This window comes from Heloderma suspectum, chromosome 2 (assembly GCF_057233095.1).
Source record: "Heloderma suspectum isolate Gila_16-S chromosome 2, 16-S_ref, whole genome shotgun sequence".
NCBI classification, from domain to species: domain Eukaryota; kingdom Metazoa; phylum Chordata; class Lepidosauria; order Squamata; family Helodermatidae; genus Heloderma; species Heloderma suspectum.
The window spans coordinates 104,868,887-104,882,133 of record NC_139459.1 but is presented as its reverse complement, the minus strand read 5'-3'; the positions used below and the strand labels follow the sequence as shown (position 1 = coordinate 104,882,133).

Sequence of the window (13,247 nt, the reverse complement as noted above, 5' to 3'; positions counted from 1 at the left end):
CTCCTTCAGAGTCCTGACTGGTTCTGACTGAAACCCAGAGTGGACTCACCACCCCACTGACATCGGAGCCACCAGCCTCCACTGGTTGTGGTCCATTTTGAATGGCTGTCCCCCTGCTGCCTGCCACTGCTGCTTGTTAGACCAGCTCCCCAGAGGATGGGCCCTGAGCAAGCATCACCACTGGGGAGCCCTGCCAGGGCACTTGGGCCCTGGCACTTGCCCAAGGATGCCAGGTCCATATGCCTGGCCTGTTTGTCACTCCGTCTCCTGAAATCCTATTTATTCAGAAAGAAGACTCATCGCTCCCACTGGGCTTGCCTTTCAGGCAGGCTTGCCTAAGATTGCAGCTTCGGACTCTACGCTCCCTGAGCTCTGGAGCAGGAGCAGGCAGTACTGATTTCACTGCTCTGGAATGCTGGGCCAGCTAAACCCTGTGAGCTAAACCCAGCCCTGCCATTTAAAACTAGGAACACACACACTATGTTCACACTCATATAAAAACACTAAACTGGAATAATATCAACATAGTTCTTTCCAAGGAGCCAATGAAGTGGGACAGTCATCAATGTACATCATGCTTCAGTACCAGCCGTAAAAATTGATTCACTGGTTTTTATTATTGTTTGTGCTAGACAGCCTTTTCCATGCTCAGTGTGTGTCAAAGACAGCGTATGCGTTGTGATGCAGAGCAAACTGTTCTTAAAACTGAGTTGATGTTATAAGAGGACCTCTGCCTATTGTATGTAGAATATGCTTAAATTCTTCAGATTATTCAACTAATTAACTTTAAGAATCCAAGGAACCATGTACTGACTTTGTCAAGGCATGCACCAGATGTAGGTTTCTCCTGGTTTCCACCATTTGACCTACATGATAAAGTATGAAAGTCCCAGGCTCGTGGTAGTAAATGAAGTTGGACTGTAATTCAGGGCTAGGAAGAGGGTAGTTTGGGATCAGCCCATAGATTTCTGGGTGATTTGCAGTTGATTGGCAAGGATTTCTGACTCCCAATCGTTTAACAATGGCAATAACAAAATGACTCATCCCCACCCTAAATTATGCTGCTGAAATGGAGATTTTGAGGGGGGGGGGATTTTTGTAGATTTGAGTGTGGAAGGATTGTGACCTTGGTTCAATCCAAGGTCCTGAGTTGGTTCTCAGTTCTAAGTTCTGGTACTCAGAAGAAATTATTGTGCTCAGAATTCTTTAATTCTAGGAGTATGTCTTTTGCACAGGCTCCAATTAGTGAATCTCAAGGTTCTAGTAAAAAAACGAAGTGGGTCCTGCCAATTGGAGTTTCCCCCCACCCCTAAGATTAATTACAGTGCAGGGGGAAGGCATCTTCATCAGGCTCACAGTTGGAGCGGGAAGGGTTAAACCTCCCCTCATGCTGCAGTCCCAATGAAAATTGTTATCCCCCCTACCCCCACACCTAGACTGTTTCCAGACAGAGGGCTCCTACCACTACCATTCAGAAGGTATTATGCAGGGCTTCTGGGTTTCTCCACATGGGGCTTTTATCCTGCGATTGATATTGTTTACTCATGGAAGTTTGCGGGTCCCTTACATGACGGTGTCAACATCCAGCACCTCTTCCATGCTTTCTGACCATTTCTGTGGCTTTATTTGAAATGGAGATAATGAGGTAATAAAAAGAAGTGGTTTGAATTTATCATATAGAACCTGCAGATAAAGCCAATCCTCCAAAAAACCTCAAGAAGTGTGTGTGAAGGAGCCCATCTTAATCCCATAAAGAATGCAGAAGCAGAAGCCCCAGTAAAGTTGCAGGATAAAAAACTTGATGTGGAGAAGCCCTCCATCTTTTTTTGGCTCCAATACTGTCAGCACAGGGGGCACAAAGTTCGCTGTTAGCAGGAATGATGCCCTTTTACTGTAGAGCAGTTCTTGAGAGATCCTTTCTTTGGGAAATGGTCTTTTCAACCTTCATAGCTTGCTCAGAAGGTTGCAGATGACCACCCAACCTCCATCCTGGCTACTGCTTCCAAGTCACTGAAGCCTGGGCAAACTGCCAAACCTATAAAAATCCTTGTTGTCGATTGTACTTGCCACCACAGTCAAATCCTTGCTCTTAATTTGAATTCCTTTTGTTTTGTTCAAGTTTAAATTCAACAGAGGATTTCAAGTAATGATTCAATTTCTGTTCTGGTCTGAGAGAAATAAAGACTCAGCCTGGCATTTAGTTTAGCTTTGCCTTTACTTCCTCCCCTCTCTGAATAGAATAAGAGGAGGCCTCTTTCTGCCTGATGAGGGGGAAGAGGGTGATAGAGAAAAGGGAGAGGGGATGCAACTAGCAGCCACTTGGCTTGGGACTGGCTTACTGGCTGCTCCACCAGCTAAGGATGCCTACCGTTTAGCCAGCCAGTTCACCACTTTGGGCTGAGTAGAGCAAAGTGAAGACTTCCAAACAATAAATAGGGGCTGATCTGGATGAAGGTGCGCATTTTGTCTTCCCTCTCAGTCACCCATCATTTTTTTTTAATGGATTGGGTTTGTTAATTTTCTTTGCAGTGTGTTTCACTTGACAGGGCCAGTAAGGAATTTTGCCAGGCTCACTGATAGGTTGGCAGGAGTTTGGATTTTTGCTTTCTTCATAGCAAAGGATTTCTCTCATGGGTACAGTGATGTTGGTTGTGGAAATGAATTATTTTGGTTCTCACTGTCACAACTGATACATAGTGGAGATTAAGCAGCGTTGGCTGCTAAAAACAAAACAAAACCCTATTCAGGTCTCCTCAGGGCTTTGGGTTCACAGGGCAGTCCACCACTGTCAGCTGCACCCATAAATTGGTCATGGCAGGCAGCATGGTTGGTTCAATCCACCTGCTATCTTAAGCCACTTCCTCCATGGGTCACCCAGCAGGTGGGCTGGGCATTTCCCTTCTCAGCAGATAGGATGTTAGCAATTGCCACTGTTATGACAAAATCATGGAAGTTGTAAGCAATAATGTTGTGGCCTGTTTCAAACGAGTTCTCTGTGTATTTTCCAACCTTTCTCTCCCCACCTCTTCTCCCAGTGGTGGCCACAAACCCAGAATGATGAGGTCCCTCAGTTTGTATGACTGCTCTGGGGCTGTTATATTTTCTGATTGTGCCATATTGTAAACTGGGTTGCCACCACTGAATTGTTTTCTACTATGATTACAAATATTTGGGTACAAAAAAAGACTGTACATCACCCCAAAACAGTGGATTTCACATTTCTTCCTACCTTACAGTTCTGTGGTTTTGAGGTGAGCAGAAGCAGTTCTCTAACTAGGGCCAGACAAAAGTTGGGTAGAGGGAAGTAGCTTGGTAGGAAAGACAGACAAGTAAGGAAGTGAATATTCACTGTTTAAATATACTGTGAGTGTCTCTGCACAAGGCATTTATTGTGCACTCATGATTGTTCACTCCCGGAAGTTTGCAGGTCCTTTTCATGATGTCTAGGATAAAAAGAGGATGGGAGGCGCATGTGCAGGAAAAAACAATGGAGAAAAGAAAATGGAGACATCCCGGGTTCCTATAGAAGAAGGCTTATTGTAATTCTTTTATATTGGCCCAACACGTTTCGGAAATATTGATTTCCTTCTTCAGAGGCTACAATAAAAATATATACATACATCATCTTGGTTATTTCATGTTACTCCAGAACATATAAAAACATCTCAAACACTCCTAAAATAAATTATTACTATAAAAATTATATAAATTTCACAACGAATTTTAACCTATACACAAGTAATACTTTCATATTAATATTAAATTTTCACTTTCACTTTCATATAAACATCAAGAAAACATTACTTTTACACTTATTAAAACCAACAAGGCAAAAAATGAGAACAACAAAGTGCAAAGATTTGCTATTGTCTGTATATATAAAAAAACTTGAAATGAGAACATCAGGATTACTTTAACCACAATAATTATCATATAAAAAAATAAAACATCAATACTGGTTTATAATATTAAGAAACCTTCCTCACACAGAAACAGACCAATGGCTTGTTTACCTTATATTACACAGTTGAAAATATCCAGCACCTTTTATATAAACATATTAGCAGCAAATTATACAGATTGTGTTGAACTACCTTTATAACAGGGCGGGCTTCATGAAGTAAATTTGTAGTAATGAAAGTGTACCATTTGTCAATAGCTCTCAAAAATGGCATCCCTAAAGGCATTCTCTTAAAAGAGAGGATTTGCCACAGAAAAAACCTAAACTCTAATTCCCTTATAATATGCCACCATTTAGTAAGATAATCAGACAAATTAAAGTCCTCACATCATCTTATTGTACAGATTTTTTAAAATTTAACAACAGGCATTTGTTCACCTGTAAAAATCTGTTGTTCTAATTCCCTTATATTATGCCACCATTTATTCACCTGTAAAAATCTGTTGTTCTTTAAAATTGCCTTAGACAGTTAAGAAACTGATGTTTCCGGCTGAACATCAGGAAAAACTTCCTGACTGTAAGAGCAATACGACAATGGAACCAATTACCTGGGGAGGTGGTGGGCTCTCCCACACTGCAGGCCTTTAAGACGAGGCTGGACAGCCATTTGTCAGGGATGCTCTGACTTGGATTCCTGCACTGAGCAGGGGGTTGGGCTCAGTGGCCTTGTAGGCCCCTTCCAACCCTACTATTCCATGATTCTATGATTCTATGAAACTTTATTTGAATGACCTTATTTGAATGACCAGTCCATTAAGTGGACTGGAGTGGTGACTGTCGACCCTCCGGGGAATAAGAGAACACGAAGAGTTCTTGGACAGAATGGGGGAACTACAGCAGCAAAGGGCAGTCCAGAAGCTTGAAGAGCAACAGCAAGATGAGGCAGTGGGAAATGCTGAGGTGAAGAAAAATGGAATAGAGGATACTCCTTGGAAAAGGGTGACAGTTAGGAGAAGAAGAACTAGACGCCACTCTGCACCAGTGGAAGCAGGGGAGCTGTGGAACCGATTCCAGGTACTTGCGGATGAGACTGGAGGACAGCCTGCAGAGGAAGAATCACAGGGGAACCTGCATGAGAGTGAGCAAGAGGCTAAAGGTCAGTCAAACAGAGGCGATAAAACCCAGGCCTACAAGAAGAAGAAGAGAAGAGTGGTAGTAGTGGGAGACTCCTTGCTGCGTGGGATCGAGACCCAAGTATGTCGCGAAGACCCATGGACTCGCCAGGTATGTTGTCTCCCGGGAGGACAGATTAGAGACGTGACTGAAAGGTTGCCTGCACTCATAAAGCCCACTGACAGGTATCCCTTTCTTCTCATCCATGTGGGAACAAATGATACCGCCAAGCAGAGCTACGAAGAGATCACGTCAGACTTTGAAGCTTTGGGAAGGAAACTCAAGAACTTTGCGGCCCAGATAGTTTTCTCATCCATCCTTCCAGTAGTTAGAAGAGGGACAGAAAGGGAACGAAAAATACTCCGGGTGAATGACTGGCTACGAAGGTGGTGCTGACGAGAGAGATTTGGATTCTGGGACCACGGGCTATACTTCCTGGAAGATGGGCTGTTGGCAAGGGACGGGTTGCACCTCACAAACGATGGGAAGAATGTGTTTGGCCACAGCATGAAGAACTTCATCAGGAGGGCTTTAAACTGAATCCTACGGGGAAGGGAGATGTAATGTTGGGGGTAACAATGGACATAGGCGCATGCACTGCAATGGAGAGAACAGCTCTGATAGCGCCCAATAATAGTCTTCAGACACATGTAGGAAGAAAGCCAGACTATGAAGCACATGGTCTTCGATGTCTATATACTAATGCCCAGAGTATGGGAAACAAACAGAACGAACTTGAACTCTTAATACAAGAGGGAAATTATGACCTGATAGATATAACTGAGACTTGGTGGGATGACTCTCTTGACTGGAATACAGCAATTGGAGGATATAACTTGTTCAAAAAGAAAAGGAGGAACAGAAAGGGAGGTGGGGTTGCACTGTATGTGAAAAATACATATCTCTGCACAGAAAGACAGGAGGAGGAGCTTGGTAGCCCCATCGAGAGCATCTGGGTTGAAATAAATGGAGCAAAGAATAAAAGGAACCTGGTGGTCGGAGTCTACTACCGGCCACCCAATCAAGAAGACAAGGATGAAACTTTTGAAAAGCAAATAGCCAATGTTTTAAGGAAGCATGATGTAGTAGTAATGGGGGACTTCAATTTCCCCGATATTTGTTGGGAGACAAATTCTGCAAAACATGGCCCCTCCAGGAAATTCCTGACTTGTGTGGCGGATAACTTCCTCCTACAGAAAGTAGAGGAAGGAACTAGAGGATCGGCTATCCTTGACTTGATCCTAACCAACAGAGATGACTTAGTGGATAAAGTAGCAGTTACAGGAACTCTGGGGGAAAGCGACCATGTTGTACTTGAGTTCTTGGTTCTAAGGGAAGCAAAAGCTGAGTGTAGACAAACGCGTACCCTGGATTTTAGGAAAGCTGATTTTCATAAACTCAGAACAATTATCAGTAAGGTCCCATGGCAAGCGATGCTAGCGAGAAAAGGAGTCCAAGATGGGTGGGAGCTTTTAAAAAAGGAAATTCTCAAGGCTCAATCACAAGCAATTCCAACAAGAAGACAAGGTGGAAGACAACAGAAGAAGCCAATGTGGCTTCACAAAAAGCTTAGGGATGACCTGAAAACAAAAAAAGGACACATATAGGAAGTGGAAAGAAGGCCAAGTAACAAAGGAAGAGTACAGGCAGATAGCACAGAATTGCAGGGATGGCATCAGGAAGACTGAGAACGAGCTGAGGTTAGCAAGGGATGCTAAAAGCAACAAAAAGGCTTTCTTTAGCTACAAGCATAGTAAAAGACAGAGGAAAGAAATGGTGGTTCAGCTATTAAATAAGGATGGCAAAACGATAACAGATGACAAAGAAAAGGCAGAGGTGCTCAATTCCTACTTTGGCTCAGTCTTCTCCCAAAAGAGGGTCTATGACCCCCCTGGCAAAGGCGAAGTACAGGCTGAAGGGGCAGGATTGCAGCTTGAGATCGACAGGCATATGGTCAAGGAACACCTCATTACTTTGAATGAGTTCAAATCTCCAGGGCCAGATGAACTGCATCCTAGAGTCATAAAGGAACTGGCAGAAGAACTCTCAGAACCGCTGTCTATTCTCTTTGAGAAATCATGGAGGACGGGGGAAGTGCCAGATGACTGGAGGAGGGCTAATGTTGTCCCTATCTTCAAAAAGGGTAAAAAGGAGGAACCTGGGAACTACAGACCAGTCAGTCTGACATCAATCCCTGGGAAAATTCTGGAGCAGATCATAAAGCAATCCATCTGGAAGCACCTTGAAAACAATGCCGTGAATACTCAAAGCCAACATGGATTTGTCAAGAACAAGTCCTGCCAGACAAATCTGATCTCATGTTTTGATCAAGTAACCTCCCTTGTGGACCGTGGGAATGCTGTAGACATCATGTACCTCAACTTCAGCAAAGCTTTCGACAAAGTGCCCCATGATATCCTGATGAGCAAACTAGCTCAAAGTGGGCTAGATGAAACAACGATCTGGTGGATCCACAGTTGGCTACAGAATTGGACTCAAAGAGTGCTTATCAATGGGCCCTTCTCAAACTGGGGAGAGGTAACGAGTGGGGTACCGCAGGGCTCAGTCCTGTGCCCAGTGCTCTTCAACACTGTTATTAATGACTTGGAGGAGGAGGTGCAGGGAATGCTGATCAAATTTGCAGATGAAACAAAATTGGGCGGGATAGCTAATACTTTGGAAGACAGAAACAAAATTCAAAGTGATCTGGATAGACTGGAGTGCTGGGCAGAAAACAACAGAATGACATTTAATAGGGACAAATGCCAAGTTCTGCACCTAGGAAAAAGAAACCAAATGCACAGTTACAAGATGGGGGATACGTGGCTCAACCACACTACAAGCGAGAAGGATCTTGGAATTGTTGTCGATCACAAGCTGAATATGAGCCAACAATGTGATGTGGCTGCAAAAAAGGCAAATGCTATTTTGGGCTGCATTCATAGAAGCATCGCTTCCAAATCCCGGGAAGTACTAGTTCCCCTCTACTCAGCACTGGTTAGGCCTCATCTGGAGTACTGTGTCCAGTTCTGGGCACCACACTTTAAGAAGGATGCAGACAAACTGGAGAGGGTTCAGAGGAGGGCAACAAAGATGATCAGGGGACTGGAAACAAAGCCCTATGAAGAGAGACTGAAAGAACTGGGCATGTTTAGCCTTGAGAAGAGAAGACTGAGGTGAGATATGATAGCACTCTTCAAGTACTTGAAAGGTTGTCACAGAGAAGAAGGCCAGGACCTCTTCTTGATCATCCCCGAGTGCAGGACATGGAATAATGGGCTCAAGTTACAGGAAGCCAGATTCCGGCTGAACATCAGGGAAAACTTCCTGACTGTAAGAGCAATACGACAATGGAACCAATTACCTGGGGAGGTGGTGGGCTCTCCCACACTGGAGGCCTTCAAGACGAGGCTGGACAGCCATTTGTCAGGGATGCTCTGACTTGGATTCCTGCATTGAGCAGGGGGTTGGACTCGATGGCCTTGTAGGCCCCTTCCAACCCTACTATTCTATGATTCTATGACCTGGAAGACAAATAGAGAAGGGAAGAGAGGTTAGGAATGTCCAGACTAAAAAATTGTTTGACGTACAACCTAACTACATTTTACTCCCTTGCTTTTTGTGCCAAATATAAACGATCCTAGACTCACCAAAAAGTATTGTAATCTTGTGAGCCATAATTTCCCCAGGAAGTTATTTGCTTAATGCCCACAAACTCACCTTATCTTGTAGTCAATGTAAGACAGACAAACCTCATCCATTTGTATTAGCAGAAAGGGTGCCATTGGCTAGCTTAAATCATTTGGATAAAAAGCCCTTAATTGGCTACACTGGCCTTAAACGTTGATGTTACATAAGGCAAACAAAAACTCCTCTCTGGCTTTCCTGATTCTGAAAAACGTAAAGAACTATTATCCCGTTTACAACAATGGTAAATAATCAACATCTTAATTCAGTCCTATGGGAGAAACACTACCACGCTTTAAAATCCAAAACATTTCACTTCTGAGGAGCAGTTTATTATCAGGTCCATTTTTCTGTTACCCAGGAGGTGAGCCCCTCTATGGACTGGTGCGCTTGTGAACAATGACTAAGGGCGCACCTGATCTCTTGTTCCGTATGTTGTGGAAATGCTCACTCAGACATTTCTCGAGTGGCCTTTGTGTCTGGCCAACATAAATTTTGTCACAGGCACATTTAATAGCACAGACTACAGGTATACTCCTGCAGGTGGAAAATTGTTTGATCTCATATGTTTCCTTGTCTGGTGGGTTCATAAACATCTGGCATTTTTTGGTGTATTTGCAGACTATACAATGGCCACATGGATGATGCCCCCTAGGTGCTGTGGCACCAGGAAGGACCGGCTGAGATGGCCTTGTTCGTAACTGAGTGTTACTACGTACCAGGCAATCCTTCAGGTTCTTAATCCTTTTGAAAGTAATGCAGGGTTTGTTTGCAGAGCCAAGTAGGTCCACCATTGAATGATGTTAGACCTCCACAAGTTCACTAAATACATATTTTTTCTCAAAATCATCCATGTAGAAATTGGCTATCTCTGGGGCCATAGCACACCCCATACTTCTGTTGAAGTATTCCACTCAATGGAGTCTGTGAACGTATTATTAAAGGAACAGTCAAAAATGACCCTTTTGGTCTTATATAGCCAGGGATAAACCCAGTTATTCAAATAATCCTTTATCTCTTAAGAACTTTTTGCACTTGTACTCCTTCAGTTCATCATGGAACCATTTTAACTCTTTATCCAAATTGGCAAACTTTGAATCAAAAGAAGAGTCTGTGCCTTTGTTGGTTAATATTTCTTGTTCTTTGGTGATAGTTATTTGTAACTCTTGGTTTGCCTTTGAAGCTGTCTCAATATGGACAATCGTTAAATCTAAAGAACATTTGTTTAATATAGCACACCATCTTTGATTGAAGTCTTCATTTTCTTTAAACATGCCTGGTTCTTTAATGATCCTCAGACCTCTGGGTATCCTTTGTTCTCTGCAATATTCAAGAAATGTAGATCAACCTCTGTCATCAATCTCTGATGCCTCTCCTGCCGTTTTCAAACAGGAATCTGCCATTTTATAAAACCCATGCTGTAATAAAACGAAATTGTGTAATAAAACTGTGCCATCTGCTGGTGGTATAAATGAAGGAAACCAGCAAAAACAAGAGTTTGTGTGTGGGAAGTGCATATATTGTGCCGAGTGTTGAACCCATGAAGACTCTGGAAGACAAAGCCCTAGTAATGCTATGGGATTCTTGCCAATGTGGAGAAGCCCTCAGTCAGCTTCAGTGACTCATATATTTTCTATTATAGTGGGATGCTTCCAGCAGTAAAGCGCTATTATGAATACCAGTATGAAGAACAAAAAATGTCTCTTGCAAAACATTTATAATGTCTCATTTAGAATTGCTGTTCAGACACCTGGAATATGAATCTACATCTTCAGTGGCAAATATTTCTCTCTTTATACTTAGCAGCAAGGTCAATTTATACTGAATTATCTGTGTATCAGTCCAAACATGTGTACCAAGTGTTGGCCATGTGTACCAAGTGTTGGCCTTATAATGGAATTAATGTTCCATTATAAACCATTCAGTTGTCCAAGAAACTTTCTCAACATTCACATATTCTTTATGAATTCATCAAGCATTGGCTGGCTTCTAGACTGACCTCTGTGGGAAACACTCAGGCCTGGACACTATTACGTATGGGACCAGTGAGACCCAGGTTCAAGTCTCCACTTGGCCATGAAGCTCACAGGTGACCTTGGGGTAGTCACTGGCTCTCAGCTGAACCTACTTCACAGTTATGAGGATAAAATGGAGAGGAGGAGAATCATCTATGCCACCTTGGGATCCATGGAGGAAAAGGCAGGATATACATACAGCAAATAAGTTAGGTATCTTGGTGCTGACAACTCGGGTTTGTTTTGCTTTCTTTTGTTTTGTGTTATTTTTCCTTTGCTGGTTGCCTAATTCCATGCTTGTCCGACTCGGCTGTGGTAAATGTTTGCTGTTTCAGCTGATGCCTGGATGGAACACCTTTATATACCTTCCAGGCAGTATATAAAGCTACAAATAATAAACAATGGAAGTACAATAAAAGGACTATTAAAAGTATGGAACTTTAGGAAAGAGAAACTGATGCCAGGGGTTTCAATGTTAACACCTATTTGGCTGCAACCGGAGTTTGATATAAAAGGGAAAGCAGTAGAGAAAAATAAGTTCAAAGAAATAAGATTGACGCAAATGAGAATTTTTTATGAAGAGCAGAACCCTATAATACAAGAAATATGGAATAATTGTGTACAAAGTATGGGAATGTCATGGTTAGTATGGCTACAAATCAGTAAATTTATAAGAATTAGAAGGATAACAAGGCAAAGTGAAAGGGATTTAACAGGATGGGAAAAAACCGATAGATAATAATGAGGAGATAAGGGTATAATAACTCCAATATATAAAATTGTGATAAAAGAGGAGATAAGGGGGGATGTAACAGTAAAGCAAATATGGGAAAGAAATACTGAAGAGAAGACAGAGGAAGAAGACTGGAAACAACTTTTAGATAGATTTCCTGTTCAAGTAATATCTACTAAAATAAAAGATGGTGAATTAAAGTTGGTTCAGAAGTGATATCTGACACCAGTGAAGTTAACAAAAATGAATAAGAATCTCTCACCTTTGTGTTGGAGAGTATGTGGAATTAACAGTACTCAAATACATATCTGGTGGGAATGTAGGAGGGTTAGAAAATTTTGGGACAAAATATTTCAAGAAATAGAAAGAATTACCAATCAAGAGATTTTTAAAACACCAGAATTAGCTTTATTTAATATGTTTGTAAAAGAAAATAGAGAGATTAGAGAAAAAACATTAATTGGTTTTTTGTTGACAGCCGGGAGGCAATTAATTGCAAGTAATTGGAAGACAGCCCAAATGCTGACAATACCTTTGTGGAAAAAGAAAATCTGGGTCATAGCAATACATGAAAAGTTGACACAGAAGTTAAGAGTGCACAGAGGAATAAAGAAAAGAGACACCTTCAAGAAGGATTGGCAAAAATATATAGGCTTTATGAAAAAAGATCCAAATAAAATAACCTTCATAGAAACTTATAGAAATTTGTGGGACTCATGAAAAGTAGAAAATAAATGAATGAAACAGGATGAATTAATATATTACCCTGGAACACAAACAGAAAATAAAGGAGGGGAAGAACCTGAAATTCTTCAAGTTGGGGGAGGGATTGGGGAGAGATTTTGAATCAATGTTAATGTGTTTTTCTAATTTCTTTTGAAAAATAATAAAAAAGAAGAAAAACATTACTGATGTTCAAAGGAGGCATTTGAGTTGCAGTGAAGTAACGAACATGAGTGCTCCTGGTACTACCAGTCAAAAGGCATTGTGCATCTATTCCATCTTTTCCTCCTCCATAAATAGGTTCAGCCTTTTGGCCATCACTGTTGATAATAATTTTGCGTCTTGATTTTTAAGAGCTATTGGGTGATAAGACTCCATTAAACAGGGGTTCTTGTCAGCAGGGGCGTTGCTAGGTTCTTAAACGATCCAGGGCACAGGACCATAACACAAATTTGCATCTCTCTCTCTCTCTCTCTCCAAGTCTAAGCGCACCTCATATATTAGAGTGTGTGTGTGGGGTGCATGTCATGTGCTTACGTGTGTTTATATATTACATACATGCATACATACGAAGCGTGCACTGATCCCCCCACCCCACTTCAACTCAGACACCAATTCAGCATTTTGGAAAACATGACATTTTGGAAAACATGACAAGACACAGACAAAAGAATCCTTTTGTCTGTGTCTTGAGTTAGCTATTGGAGTAGACTGAAAGAGGCAGCTGGGGCGCTCTTGACAGGACCTAACTGTCTTAACTTTGGCAGGTTCAGTCATCTGTAAAGGGGCTGACAGGTCCCCAAACTCTATGCACTTATGTGGAAGCACACAAAAAAAGTATCTCTCTTTGCTTTGAATAGCAAATTTTACCTGTGACTAGCACAAAAACCACTGGACCTAACTATCCAAAATTGGGCAGGTTCAATCAGCTCCATGGGTGCTACCAGGTCTCCAATTTTCATGTATTTATCATACAAACTAAAAAAGTTATGGCCGTTTCTGCTTTCCAATGCAA

General features: G+C 41.9%; 1 long non-coding RNA gene across 1 annotated transcript in view; it reads right to left on the bottom strand.

The window, feature by feature from the left end:
• Window positions 1–600: 600 nt before the first annotated feature.
• The window catches only part of LOC146352580 (uncharacterized), a 37,310-nt gene continuing 24,663 nt past the window's right edge, over window positions 601–13,247 (bottom strand). Inside the window, exons 3-4 of the long non-coding RNA XR_014787772.1 lie at window positions 8,439–8,598; window positions 601–3,597 (exon numbers count right to left, since the gene is read on the bottom strand). This is a non-coding gene — a long non-coding RNA (uncharacterized LOC146352580). The remainder of the gene's footprint in view (window positions 3,598–8,438; window positions 8,599–13,247) is intronic.